Source organism: Callithrix jacchus, chromosome 12 (genome assembly GCF_049354715.1).
Source record: "Callithrix jacchus isolate 240 chromosome 12, calJac240_pri, whole genome shotgun sequence".
Classification (NCBI taxonomy): domain Eukaryota; kingdom Metazoa; phylum Chordata; class Mammalia; order Primates; family Cebidae; genus Callithrix; species Callithrix jacchus.
The window spans coordinates 71771781-71785112 of NC_133513.1; the positions used below are offsets into that span (position 1 = coordinate 71771781).

Below are 13332 nucleotides of genomic sequence, written 5' to 3' on the forward strand. Positions count from 1 at the left end.
GCAATAAAATAAATAAATAAAAGAAAAAAAAAAAAAGAAAGAACTGGACTGGCTCTAGCTGCAGCACCTTCAGGATCTGCCCTGGCTACCAGCTCAAGTCACACTCTTCCCTAACACGATGGCCTATTAGGATCTTATCATTTCTTCCCCAAATGGAGGGTGAGCATCCCCTCTCTGTGAATTTCCTCACAGGCAATTTTTGCTTGGGAGAGCACCTGCTAGGCCAGAAGAAGCGCTGTCACATCTGCATCAGTCTGAGGCTCCCCTGACCCCATCTTGCTCCATTCTATCATCCCCTGCTCCAAGATACACATCTCCTTCCACAGGTGTCAGGTCTGAACTGTGGGGCTGCAGTGAGCTCTCCCAGGCACCCCTGCTGCTCTCCCAGGCACTCCTGCAACTGGCAGTGATGCTTTGTAGATAATCAGTGATACTTTTGTGCCTGATAAAATGTGGAAAGAGAAAGAGAAACAGGGCTAAAGGGAATCTCCTGGGATTCTGGTTGGAGTATCTGAGATGGGAACACTGAAGCAGGGACAAATTTAGGATGAGATCCCAAGTTCATTTGGGGTCAAACTAAGAATCAGGTACCTATGGAAAGTTCATTTTAATCTAGTTACCTTGTGATATAAAGAGCGTAGTTTGGGAAATTGATTAGAATTTTGTGAATTTCTTTCACAATCAACAACTGAGGATCTTAAATATTTCACACTTCACTGTGAAACTCAGAGAGGCAACTGATGTTGCACATGGGCTTCAGCCTCACACGATGGAACAATCAGTTGAAGGGCTTCCCAAAAGTGCCTCAGGTTTCAGTTCCCAATCATAAATGGGGATGGCAACTTCTACCTGGCAAGGTGGCTGTGACTGAGCCCAGGGACTACGATAGGGAAGGCACTTAAAAGCGTTTATTTTGTATTCTTTTTCCTATTTCAGTTAACACATTTGTTAAGCACAAGTAATATTAAATCTCCTCATCAGACGGTTACAAATGCATATATAAGAGTTTAATTAAAGATATTTTGGAAGGCATTGTATAACATTTGGCTGGCATCAAAGGGCTTTAACAGCATACAGCATGTTCTAGTGGAAGGTGTCCTGTACTTAACGATGGCTATGAGAGAGGGGGAATATTTCCAGCAGCACAGGCTGCAAGAAGGAAAAACAGCCCAACTATGGTGTCCAAACAGAAAACTACATGTTCCAAATAGTACCTGTTGCAGTCACCAAAACAGAAGAGGGCTATGAAAAGAGCATAGTCTATCACACCACAAATAACACATGTGTGGAAGAAACTGCTTTTGCAAATTGTTTTTTTAATAGTATAAAATGGGAACAGAAAGCAATTTGCTTAGGGTTAAGGGTGGATGTACTATATCCTTGTACTATTTTTCACTGTCTACCTGTGTCAGAAGGGCCATTGTGATTTATTTCTTGGAGAACTATAAATAGAATTTGCGTGGCAACTAGTGAGAGGATGAAAATTCATTCCCTAAGATGTGTTTGATGGACAGTTACAGAAACCAGATCTGCTTGCAATGTGAAAATTCACAAGGCTGACTCTCTCTGCTGCTCTTGTACTATATACCACAGAATACCCAGCCTTCCTAAAATATGTATTTAATATTTAGACCAAAAAAACCCACAATTTCTTGATATGCCAAAAGGCCAAGTAATGTCTGAAGCCACTGCAGACAGCTTGGCAGCAAATTCCCTTGAAAAAGCAACTTCTCCTATGAAAAATAAATCATTTGCCTCTTTACTGAGAAGTTTTAAATTCACTTTTTTCAGCTAATATAAAGTTACCACCAATTTCCTGAAAACCCAAACACAATTTTGAAACCCCAAAATTATGTTGACAAAGAAATATTTCCAGTTCATTTCCCCGTCAAGCTAAATGAAGAAAAATGCTCAGGATTCCCCACATCATGATGGTTCCTCTTCACCCAGTTCACATGTGCAGTAAGCAGAGGCAAAGTATTTATCGGGCCCATATGGACACTTGGAAATGTTAACAATTTTGTTTAAAGCAAAAATAAATTCAACTATGTCAGCATTTCAGGAATTTATAGCCAAAGACCACAGTTAAAACATGCCAAAAATCTCATTCTAACCAGAAAGCTTTTTCAAACTTTTCCAGAATGAACATTTTTGTCATAATGATCACAGGCTCTCAAGAGCTTAATTGGATACTGGCATGTGGGTAGAAAGAGTGACCTGAAATTCTTGACAAGTCAGCAAGTCACAAGAGAGGGATGCTCACCCTCTACTGGGTACAGATAATCAGAGGCAGGGTGGCAGATGAATAATTAAACACTGTCCCAGCTTTGTGTTAAAGTCTTCCTCATTTTTGCCCAGATCCCTGTGCAGGTTGGTGGCAATAGTCACAGACCTTTCCCGCAGATGGAAGAGTACATTACATACCTAGAGCAAAGATCAATACAAATCCCTTAAGATGGGACCACTACTTGTCTTCCCATTTAACAGATGAGAAATCTGAGATGTTTACAGTGAGGTATAATAACTTGCCTATAATTTCAAAGCACAAGTAGTAACTGGCTGACCCAGGAGGACAACATACCTAGTTCTGAATCAAGACACCATGCTCCTAACTACTATCCTATATTAGAGTGAAAGAGGCTCATATCAGAAAGAAAACCACTTCGAAGATAATCAAGGCCAATAGTGATACATTTGTGATGCTAGGCCAACTGGCCATGATCAACAGTGGCAGCCAATTAGCCATGTGATTAAGCTTTAAAGGCATTTCAGAAGTTGGGGAAGCAAGTGACCAAGAGAGTAGCTCCAATAGCTGCATCAAACGCAAACCACAGAAACAGGATTGGGCAGATGGCATCAGTGAAGGAGACTATCTGAGGTGCTGTAGCTATCCCACATGAGACTGGGTTCCTAACAATGCAACCCATATTACAAAAATTTCCACAGAAAAGTATTGTGGACATTGTACCTGTGATTATTCCTCTAGTTGTAAGCATGTGTGTTCTCTCAGCATAAAGCTAAGTATACCCAAGTAAGGCAACAGGGAATAGTAAAGGAAGAATCCTTTTTTTTTTTTTTTTTTTTTTTTTGAGACAGAGTCTCGCTCTGTCACTGAGGCTGGAGTGCAGTGGTGCAGTCTCAGCTCACTGCTACCTCTGCCTCTGCAATTCTCCTGTCTCAGCCTCTCAAGTAGCCACCAGGGACTACAGCCACATGCCACCATGCCCGGCTAATTTTTTGTATTTTTAGTAGAGATGGGGTTTCACCGTGTTAGCTGGGATGGTCTCGATCTCATAACCTCATGATCTGCCTACCTCAGCCTCCCAAAGTACTGGGATTACAGGTGTGAGCCACCACACCTGGCCAGAATACTTTTTGTTGTTGTTGTTACATATTAGAATCACAAGAAATTGCACTGGCAGTGAAAGGAGGTGTTAAAGCTCACATACTCACAAATGCTTCCCTTTATTCACTCACTCACAAAAAGTTTTGAACACCTCCTATGCACTAGGCTTTGCCTCAAGGGCTAATGATTGTCTCACAAAGTTCTATTTTTAGAGAGTCATAGAAATTAGAATTACAGGTGTTTACAAAATGATGTTTTATTAGCTATAATCATGCTTACTCTCCCTATACACTAACAGTATTAAACATTACAAGCATACCTCATTTTACTGTGCTTTGCTTTATTATGTTTTATAGATACTGTATTTTTTTGTCTGAGGCTTTTTTTTAAAACAAATTTAAGGTTTGTGAAAATCATGCATCAAGCAAGTCTATCAGTGCCATTTTTCCAACAGCATGTGCTCACTTTGGGTTTCTCTGTCATGTTTTGGTAATTCCTACAATATTTCAAACTTTTCCATTATTATTATATTTGTTATGGTGATCTGTAATCGGGGGATGTCACTATTATAAATTGTTTTGGGGCATCACAAACCTAACCACATAAGACAGTAATTTTTTATGTGTGTGAGACAAGGTCTCATGCTATTGCACAGGCTGGTGTGCAGTGGTGCAAATACAGCTCACTGCAGCCTCAACTCCTGGGCTCAAGCAATCCTCCCACCTCAGCCTCCCAAGTAGCTGTGACTACAGGTGTGCATCAATACACCCAACTAATTTTTGTATATTTTGTAGAGACAGGGTTTCACCACATTGCCCAGGCTAGTCTCAACCTCCTGGACTCAAATAATCCTCCTGCCTCAGCCTCCCAGAGTGCTGGAATTACAGGTGTGAGCCAATGCATCTGGCTGAGAAGGCAAATTTAACAGACAAATGTTGTGTGTGTTCTGACTGCTCCACTGACCAGCATACATTTCTCTTTCTCTCTTTCTCTCTCTTTCTCTCTCTCTCTCTCTCCACCCCCTCCCTCCCCCCCCCCCACTTCCTATTCCCTAAGAAAGAACCATACTAAAATCAGGCCGGTTAGTAAGCCTATAATGGCTTCTAAATGTTTAAGAAGGAAGAATCACCCATCTCTCACATTAAACAAAAAACTAGAAATGATTAAGTTTAGTGAGGATGGCACATTGAAAGCCACAACAGGCCAAAAGGTAAGCCTCTTAAACCAAACAGTTGGCCAGGTTGTAAATGCAAATGAAAAGTTCTTGAAGAAAATAAAAACTTCTTCTCCAGTGAACACACAAATGATAAGAAAGAGAAATAGCCTTGATATGGTTTGGATCTGTGTCCCCTAAAATCTCATTTTGAATTGTAATCTCCAATGTTGGGGGTGAGGCCTGGTGGGAGGTGACTGGATCATGGGGGTGGATCCTTCATGAATGGTTTAACACCATTCCTCTTGGTACTGTCACGATACTGTCGCGACGACAATGAACGAGTTTTTGCGAGATCAGGTTGTTTAAAAGTGTGTAACACCTCCCCTCTCTCTCTTTCTTCTGCTCTTCCTATATAAGATACCTCCCATGTAAGACATGTCCTGCTCCTCCCATGTAAGACACCTGCTCCTACTTTGCCTTTTGCCATGAGTACAAGATTTCTGAGGCCGCCCAGGGGCAGATGCTACCAAACTGCCTAAACAACCTGTCAACCATGAGACAATTAAGCCTCTTTTCTTTAAAAATTACTCAGTTTCAGGTATTTGTTTTTGTATTATAAGAGTGTGAGAAAAGAGTAATACAGATAACTGGTACCAGGAGTGGGGTATTACTACAAAGAAACAAAGATACTTGAAAATATGAAAGCAATTTTGGAACTGGGAAATAGGAAGAGGTTCAAAGAGTATGGAGGGCTCAGAAGAAGACAGGAAGATCAGGGGAATTTTGGAACTTCCCAGAGATTTATTAAATGGTTGTAACCAAAATGCTGGTAGTGACATGGAAAATGAAGTCCAGGCTGAGGAAGTCTCATATGGAGATGAGGAACTTATTGAGAACTCCAGTAGTCACTTTTGTTATGCTTTAGCAAAGAGATTGCATGCATTGTTCCCTTGCTCTAGGGATCTCTGGAACTTTGAACTTAAGAGAGATGATTTAGAGTACCTGGTAGAAAAAATTTCTAAGCAGCAAAACATTCAAGATATAACTTGGCTGCTTCTAATAACCTCTGCTCATATGCATGAGCAAAGAGATTACCTGAAAATGGTGCTTATATTTAAAAGGGAATCACAGCATTAAAGTTAGGAAAAAATTGCAGCCTGGTCATGTGTTAGAAAATAAAAGCCCCTTTCAAAGGAGGAATTCAAGCAGGCTACAGGAATTTACATAATCTCGCATCATAGGCAGGGAGGCTTAGGGGGACAAAATGGTTTCCTGAACCAGGTCAACGGCCCCACCACCCTGCACAGCCCCAGGACATTGCTCCCAGTATCCTAGCTGCTCCAGCTGCAGTCCTGACTCAAAGGAACCCAGGTGCCACTCAAGACTCTGCTTCAGAAGGTGCAGGCTAAATGTATTGGTGGCTTCCACATTGTGCTAAGCTTGTAGGTACACAGAATGAAAGACTGAGGCTTGATAGCCTCTACCTAGATATCAGAGGATATATGAAAAAGCCTGGATGTCCAGGCAGAAGCCTCTACAGGTACAGAGCCCTTACTGAGAACCCCTAAGAGGGTAGTGTGAAGGAGAAATGTTGAGTTGGAACTCCCACAGAGTCCCCACTGGGGCACTGCCTAGTGGAGCTGTTAGAAGAAGACCACCACTCTCTCAACCCTGGAATTGTAAACCACTGGCAACTTGCACCCTGTACTGCAAAAGCCATAGGCACTCAAGGCCATCCCATGACAGCAGCCACAGGAGCTAAACCCCACAAGGCCACAGGCATAGAGCTGCCCAAGACCTTGGGACCCCACCCCTCATGCCAGTGTGCCCTGGATGTGGGATATAAAGTCAAAGGAAATTATACTGGAGCTTTAAGATTTAATGACTGTCCTGTTGGGTTTCTGACTTGCATAAGTCCTGTAGCCCCCCCCACCAACCTCTTTCAGCTGTTTCCCCCCTTTTAGAACTGGAGTATTTTACCTAATGCCTATACCTTCATTGTATCTTGGAAGTAATGAACTTGTTTTTGATTTTACAGGCTCATGGGCAAAAGGGACTTGCCTTGTCTCAAATGAGACCCGGGACTTTGGACTTCTGAGTTTATGCCGTAATGAGTTAAGACTTTGGAGGACAGTTGGGAAGGCATGACTGTATTTTGCAATGCAAGAAGGACATGAGATCTGGGGGGCCAGGGAAGGTAAGATATGGTTTAAATCTGTGTCCTGACAAAACCTCATGTCAAACTGTAATCTCCAATGTTAGAGGTGAGGCCTGGTGGGAGGCAATTGGATCACTGGGTGGATGGTTTAATAGCATCCTCCTTGGTACTGTCATCATGATAGTGATGAGTTCTTGTGAAATATGGTTGTTTAAAAGTGAGCAGTATCTCTGCTTCTTTTGCTCTCTTCATCCTGCTCCTGTCAGATAAGATGCCTGCTCCCACTTGGCCTTCTACCATGAGTAAAAGCTTCAAGGCCTCCCCAGAAGGAGATGCCACCATACTTCCTATACAAGCTGTGGAATCATGAGTCAATGAAACCTCTTTTCTTTATAAATTACTCAGTCTCAGGTATTTCTTTATAGCAGTGTGAGAACAAACTAATACAAGCCTTACTGGTGAGATGAAGAAAGTTTTAGTGGTCTGAATAGAAAAATCAAACAAGCCACAACATTCTCTTAAGCCAAAGCCTAATCCAGAGCAAAGCCCTGACTCTTCAATTTTCTGAAGGTTGAGAGAGGTAAGGAAGCTAAAGAAGAAAAGTTGAAGAGTAAGAGACACAGGTTGATAAAGTTTAAGAAAAGATGCCATCTCCATAACTTTAAAATGCAAGGTGAAGCTGCAAGAGCTGATGTAGAAGCTGTAACAAGTTATCCAGAAGATCTAGCTAAAAAAACTGATGAACGTGACTACACTAAACAATGGATTTTCAATGTAGACAAAACAGCCTTCTGCTGGAAAAAAAGATGTCATCTAGAACTTTCATAGCTAGAAAAGAGAAGTCAATGTCTGACTTCAAAGCTTTCAAAGACAGACTGATGCTCTTAATAGGGGTTAACACAGCTGGTGACTACAAGTTGAAGTCAATGCTCATTTACCATTCCCCAAATCCTAGGATCCTCAAGAATTATGCTAAATCTACTCTGCCTGTTATCTATAAATGTAACAAAGTCTGGATGACAGTATATGTGTTTGCAGTAAGATTTGCTGAATATTTTAAGCCCACTGTTGAGACTTACTACTCAGAAAAAAAATTCTTTTAAATATTAAAATAAAAAATATTACTGTTCATTGACAGACGAGGTCTGATGAAGATGTACAAAAAGATTAATGTTTACATGCCTGCTAATACAATATTCATTCTGTAGCCCATGGATCAAGGAGTAATTATGACTGTCAAGTATTATTATTATTTAAGAAATACATTTTGTAAGGCTATAGCTGACACAGTTATTCATCTGATGGATCTGGGCAAAGTAAATTGAAAAGCTCCGGAAAGGATTTATTATTCTAGATATCATTAAGGAAATTCGGGATTCATAGGAGAAGGTCAAAAGAAAAATTATAATGGGAGTTTGGAAGAAGTTGATTCCCACTCTCACAGATGACTTTGAGGGGGTTCAGGACTTCCATAAAGACAGTAAGTGCAGACGTGGTGAAAACAAGAAGAGAACTGTAATTAGAAGTAAAGCCTAAAGATACAAATGAATTTCTGCAATCTCAGGATAAAACATGAGTGGATGAAACATTGCTTCTAATGGATAAGCAAAGAACATGGGTTGTCTTCTGATAAAGATGCCATGAAGATTGCTGTAATGAACACCAAAAATGTAGAATACTATATAAATTTATTTGGTAAATCAGTGGCAGAGTTTCAGAGGATTGACTCCAATTGTGAAAGAAGTTCTACTCTGGATAAAATGCTATTAGACAGCATCACATGCTACAGAGAAATCTTTCATGAAAAGTAGAGTCCACCGATGGGGCAAACTTCATTGTTGACTTTTGTAAGAAATTGCCACAGCCATCCCAACCTTCAGCAACCATCATTCTGATCAGTCAGCAGCCATCAACATTGAGGTAAGACCCTCCACCAGCCTAAAAGATTATGACTTGCTGAAAGCTCAGATAATCACTAGGATTGTTCAGCAAAAACGTTTTTTAAATTAAGGTACGTACATTGTTCTTTTAAGACATAATGCTATTGTGTACTTAATCAACTACCAAGTAGTATAAATGTAAATTTTATATGCACTGGTAAACTAAAAATGTGTGTGACTCACTTTATTGCAATATTTGCTTTGTTGAAGTAGTCTGGAGACAAACCCACAATGTTTCCAAGGTATGCCTGTGCCTGTTAACTGATATTATTAATTGATATTATTCAGGTTTGTTGCTAAATTAATATAAATCCAGTTTCTAAAGATTATATTTTCAATACAAAAAGAGATCTACTTTTCAGCACAACTTTGCCATGAATCCTTTTGTAACTCTTAAGTGTGAACACCCCTCTTTATTTTGAGACAAGGTCTTGCTCTGTCACCCAGGCTGAAGACTAGTGGCATGATCTTGGCTTACTGTAGCCTCAGCCTCCAGGCTTAAGTGATTCCCTTGCCTCAGCTTCCCAAGTAGCTGGGACTACAGGCGCATATCACACCATCCACTAATATCTATATTTTTACTAGAAATGGGGTTGCACCATGGTACACAGGCTAGTCACAAACTCCTGGGCTCAAGTGATCTGCCCATCACAGCCATCCAAAGTGCTGGGATTATAGGCATGAGCCACCTCACCCAGCTGGAAAACGATTTTTTAAGTTAACAATCTGGTTAGAGACTTTGTATGCTTATGTACTAAGCTTTCTCAAAGAGAATTAAATGAATAAAGTATAACCAAAAACTGAGAATTGTAATCATATATATATATATATATTGTTTTTACTGTCCCATGGAAAATTCTATTTTCTGTCAGTACAGTTTTCTTTGTAAAGAAAAGAACACTAAATTCCATCATTTTATAAAGGCCAATGTTAACATTAGTGAGGCAAAGTTACAAAGCTCTGTAAAATAAGCATCTATGCTTACTTTTTAATCAATTGCTTACATTTCTAAAGCAATTTCATGTTTCCTCAATCTCCCACCCGTTTATACACCCCTCCTCCTCCTCCTCCTGGATCCAAAAGTCTGCCAAATTCCAGAGGAAAAAGTTTCATTTTGCATTAGCAACAGTCTATATCTGAATTTCACTGGGGTAAACTTGTGTCTTTGTATGTAGATTAAAAGATATTTCCCATCAACTGTGTATTCAACCTTAAGAAGCGACTGCAGAAAATTCCATAGTAATAGATACATTTTTAAGATGATCACACACAAAAAAGGGCGGAGATCAATTCCAGTCACTCCCAAAGAAAACGCAACCAGCTGATTTCTTTTCAGTATGTAAGTAATAGACACAGGATGAATGGGGGCCAAACATATGTCTCCTATTTGTGCATGACATGTAATAGCAACATTATCTGTTAAAATCAGAAAGACTTAATGATTAAAGTGCTCAAAAATATACATGTGATACTTGAGTATACAACAGCAGTGCCAGGGTTCTATTCTAGAAGCTCTAAGCACTGTGAAGATGATAGACTGCCCAGATGGATGAACTGTAGGTGCAAATCTCAGCTACAGCACCAACAAGTTAATTTTATCTTAACATACAAAGTTTCTTTAACTTACCAAAGCCTATTCTTGCCTTTAAGATGTGATGCTCATCTCATTGAATTGCTACTCAGAGAATGGGATGAATATAAGACATGTAAAATTCAACAGCTGACTAGGTGACTGTTCAATAGACTATAGTAGTTTTTACTGCCATTATTATTGAAACTGGCTAAATGATTAAATCCATTGTGGGTAGTCTTATCTGAATAAAAATGCACATGCTTATCTGGTCTCATTTTTAATTTTTCCATTCAAGGTTGCAAACAATTTTAAATGACAGGGGAAGAGTTAGTCAGATGATTGAATTTTCAGTCTAATTAAAATTATATTGCAAAAGAAATAAATTCTAATCCCTTGTGAATTAGAAAGAGAGAAGAAACATTATTTAATAGCTAGCTAAATTTTGTAAGTGCAATGGCCTTAACAATCAACATTAAAGTTGGTCTCCATGTTCCCCAGTTGTAAAGGAAACTTTATAAAGTATGCAACAGTTCCACCACAGAACAGTTAAAAACCATCAGAAGAAGGCAATTTTTTAAGAACTGCTTTATCATAAAAAAAACTATTGCCTTTTCTCTGAAAACATGAGTCTGGAAAACCAACAGCCTATGGGATGTCTCCCTCAGACACTGCTGGTAATTACGCTAGCATTCCAAGTTGTTTAACATGGCCTGAAGTGGCCAGGAAGAACTCTTGGATGAGATAAGGATCCACAGGCTCACCATCTGAAAAACACAAGAAGACTGGCAAGTAAACCATGTGGGTTTGTTTGCAAAATAAGCAAACCCATAGACAAAAACAAATGCCATGTAATTATAAAAATATATATTTCTGTCTTCTGATATGATATCACTCTAGTGGTGAAATAGATTTCCACATTGCTCCTCTTCCTCTTAAAAGACTGGTGAAGGAGAGGATAACTTCACAAACAAGGATAGCGACTAGATGATCTGTACTTGAAAGAAGCACAAGGACCATAGTTAAGACAGCAGTAGAGAGATAATTTGATATTTTAAAATGTTTGCTGAATTACATCTGGGCAGAGTCTGCAGTTGGGGACTGCAGTAGGGCAGGGATGGCAAGGAAGTGGAAGTCACAAATGGAACAATCAGGCTAAGCAAAACCTCACTGCATCCCTACACATTTAAGTCTGCCACAAATGTACATGTCTTGTGTGGTTGATATTTGCAAGAGGGTGTTCCAAAAGGAAAGGTTATGTCACTTGTCGGTAATGCATAATAACATGCACAGAACAGGAAAGTAAGCCACACTTTAAACAAGGCAAAAATGCCTAGAAATGCCTACATAAAAGTCTCCCAAAGCCCACCCCCACAGAATTGCCATAGGAGACTCCATATTCCCACTCCAAATGGAGAGGGAAGGTTTATCAGTTTATACCTGCATTAGACAGGTGTCCACCATCAAATGAGACACAGGGCTGTCAAGGGCAGGAATAGACAGCTAGGACAGGCAGTGAGATCCTCAGGATCTCTACCTGCTTTCATCTCTTGAACTTCCTTCTCACCCAGACTCCACCATGTTGAGTAAGTGGAGGTGAAAGGAAATAGAGACCTTAAGATGCAGCACCTGCTTCACCAGGACAGGGGCAACCAGGGCTCTGGGCAGATGTGTTCTGGAGACTGCCAGTCTGTGAGCTAAAGCGTCCACATCTTGAAGTCACCAACTGAACCTGCAACTGGTTCAGGGACTGTTGACAGGGCAAGTAGGGCTGAGCATGACCACTGGGGCAGAGCCCAAAGCCAAGAACAGAGTTAAATGGCTGAAAGAATGAAGAACATTCCTTATGACTCCAAGGAATCCCGTTCATAGTCCAGATGGCACAGGTCACAACTTTTAATGTTCTGGAGCTGAAAGATGACCTAGCTGTTCATTGGAGTGGGTTGGGGAAAGCAGCTAGGAAGAGAGTCCGATACATTCTAACCAGCACTTAAGTATTTGTATATGTGCAAAATTACACACACACACACACAGTTCTTTCATCCAAACATCCAACCGAATTTTTCTGAGAATAACTTGACTTCCCCCTTTGTAAAGAGCCATGAGATTATATAATAACTAGAGATTATGCAACTAGGAAGTTATGAAGTTCTTAGATTATGTAACATCTAAGAATCATGGATGCATTTATTTTCTTTCAACCTATGATGTAATTCTCACTGGAGAACGTGCATAAGTTATGAGGTGTTTGCACATGTAACATTTAAAACTGGCTAGCAAAAGCACTAATCTGTTGTTATATAAGGCATTCTTCCATACATGAAATTCAATTACTTTGAATCGAACATTAGCTTGGTGCTCAGTCTTAAAATCACATAGAATCTCACAAACTGGTCATGTTGACACTAACTGTTTCCATCTTACTTGGTTTAAACTCATTAACAAGTTTCTTTTTGCTTGTTTAAAGCATCTAATTTAATTTTGCTAGGCACGCCTAAAGATGCACTCCTCAAGAACTGCCAAATTGTGAGACTAATTACACATTAGCAACCCATAAGTCCAGCTGTAAATTGGACTTAACCGCAATCCAGACCACTCAACCTCTTATATTTTTAAGTTGTCACTCCTTCTGTGGCTACAACCTCCTATCAACACAGTCTTGAACACCTTCAATGCCACATGCAATATGCTAGAGAACACATAGTAAGTGTTCTAGCTTATTATGACCTCAGACCCTGCTGGCTTGAATTCTCCCTTGTGCCATCACAACTCCCAACTGAACATTTTACCTTTTTATCAAACACTCTAAAATCCCCAATCTTCAGGCTTTCTGCCATACCCATCTCACCAAAGTTAACCCTTCTCTGTTTTCTCCACTTTTGAATGACCTAAAAACTAGAAAAAGGAATAGAACTGTCCTAAGAAACTTAACAAGTTCATACCATGCAGCCTCAGCTGGATATTCAGTTCGTCTTGGCAAGTTGTAAATTTTTTTCCTATTGCATTTTCCATAAGCAGCTGTTCTGAACACTCTCCAGTTCCTTCAAGTCTCCAATCCATCCCATTATTCTCCCAGGAGATGACTTTATCTCCAAATAGACTGAGGAAAGTAGAAAGAATTTACGCTGAATTTTCTCCAGTTTACCTCAAATATATTAGAAT

General features: G+C 39.9%; 1 protein-coding gene and 1 long non-coding RNA gene across 14 annotated transcripts in view; one reads left to right on the plus strand and one right to left on the minus strand.

The window, feature by feature from the left end:
* BICC1 (BicC family RNA binding protein 1) overlaps nucleotides 1-13332 on the minus strand; it is a 318114-nt gene that overhangs the window by 106507 nt on the left and 198275 nt on the right. The window lies entirely within an intron of this gene.
* Nucleotides 1-13332, plus strand: part of LOC103796732 (uncharacterized) — a 49828-nt gene that overhangs the window by 28645 nt on the left and 7851 nt on the right. The window contains exon 4 of one of the 2 annotated variants that reach the window (XR_013524981.1): nucleotides 6541-9263. This is a non-coding gene — a long non-coding RNA (uncharacterized LOC103796732). Of the gene's footprint in view, nucleotides 1-6540; nucleotides 9264-13332 lie in introns of those variants that run through there. The other variant, XR_001914904.4, reaches the window with a different exon arrangement.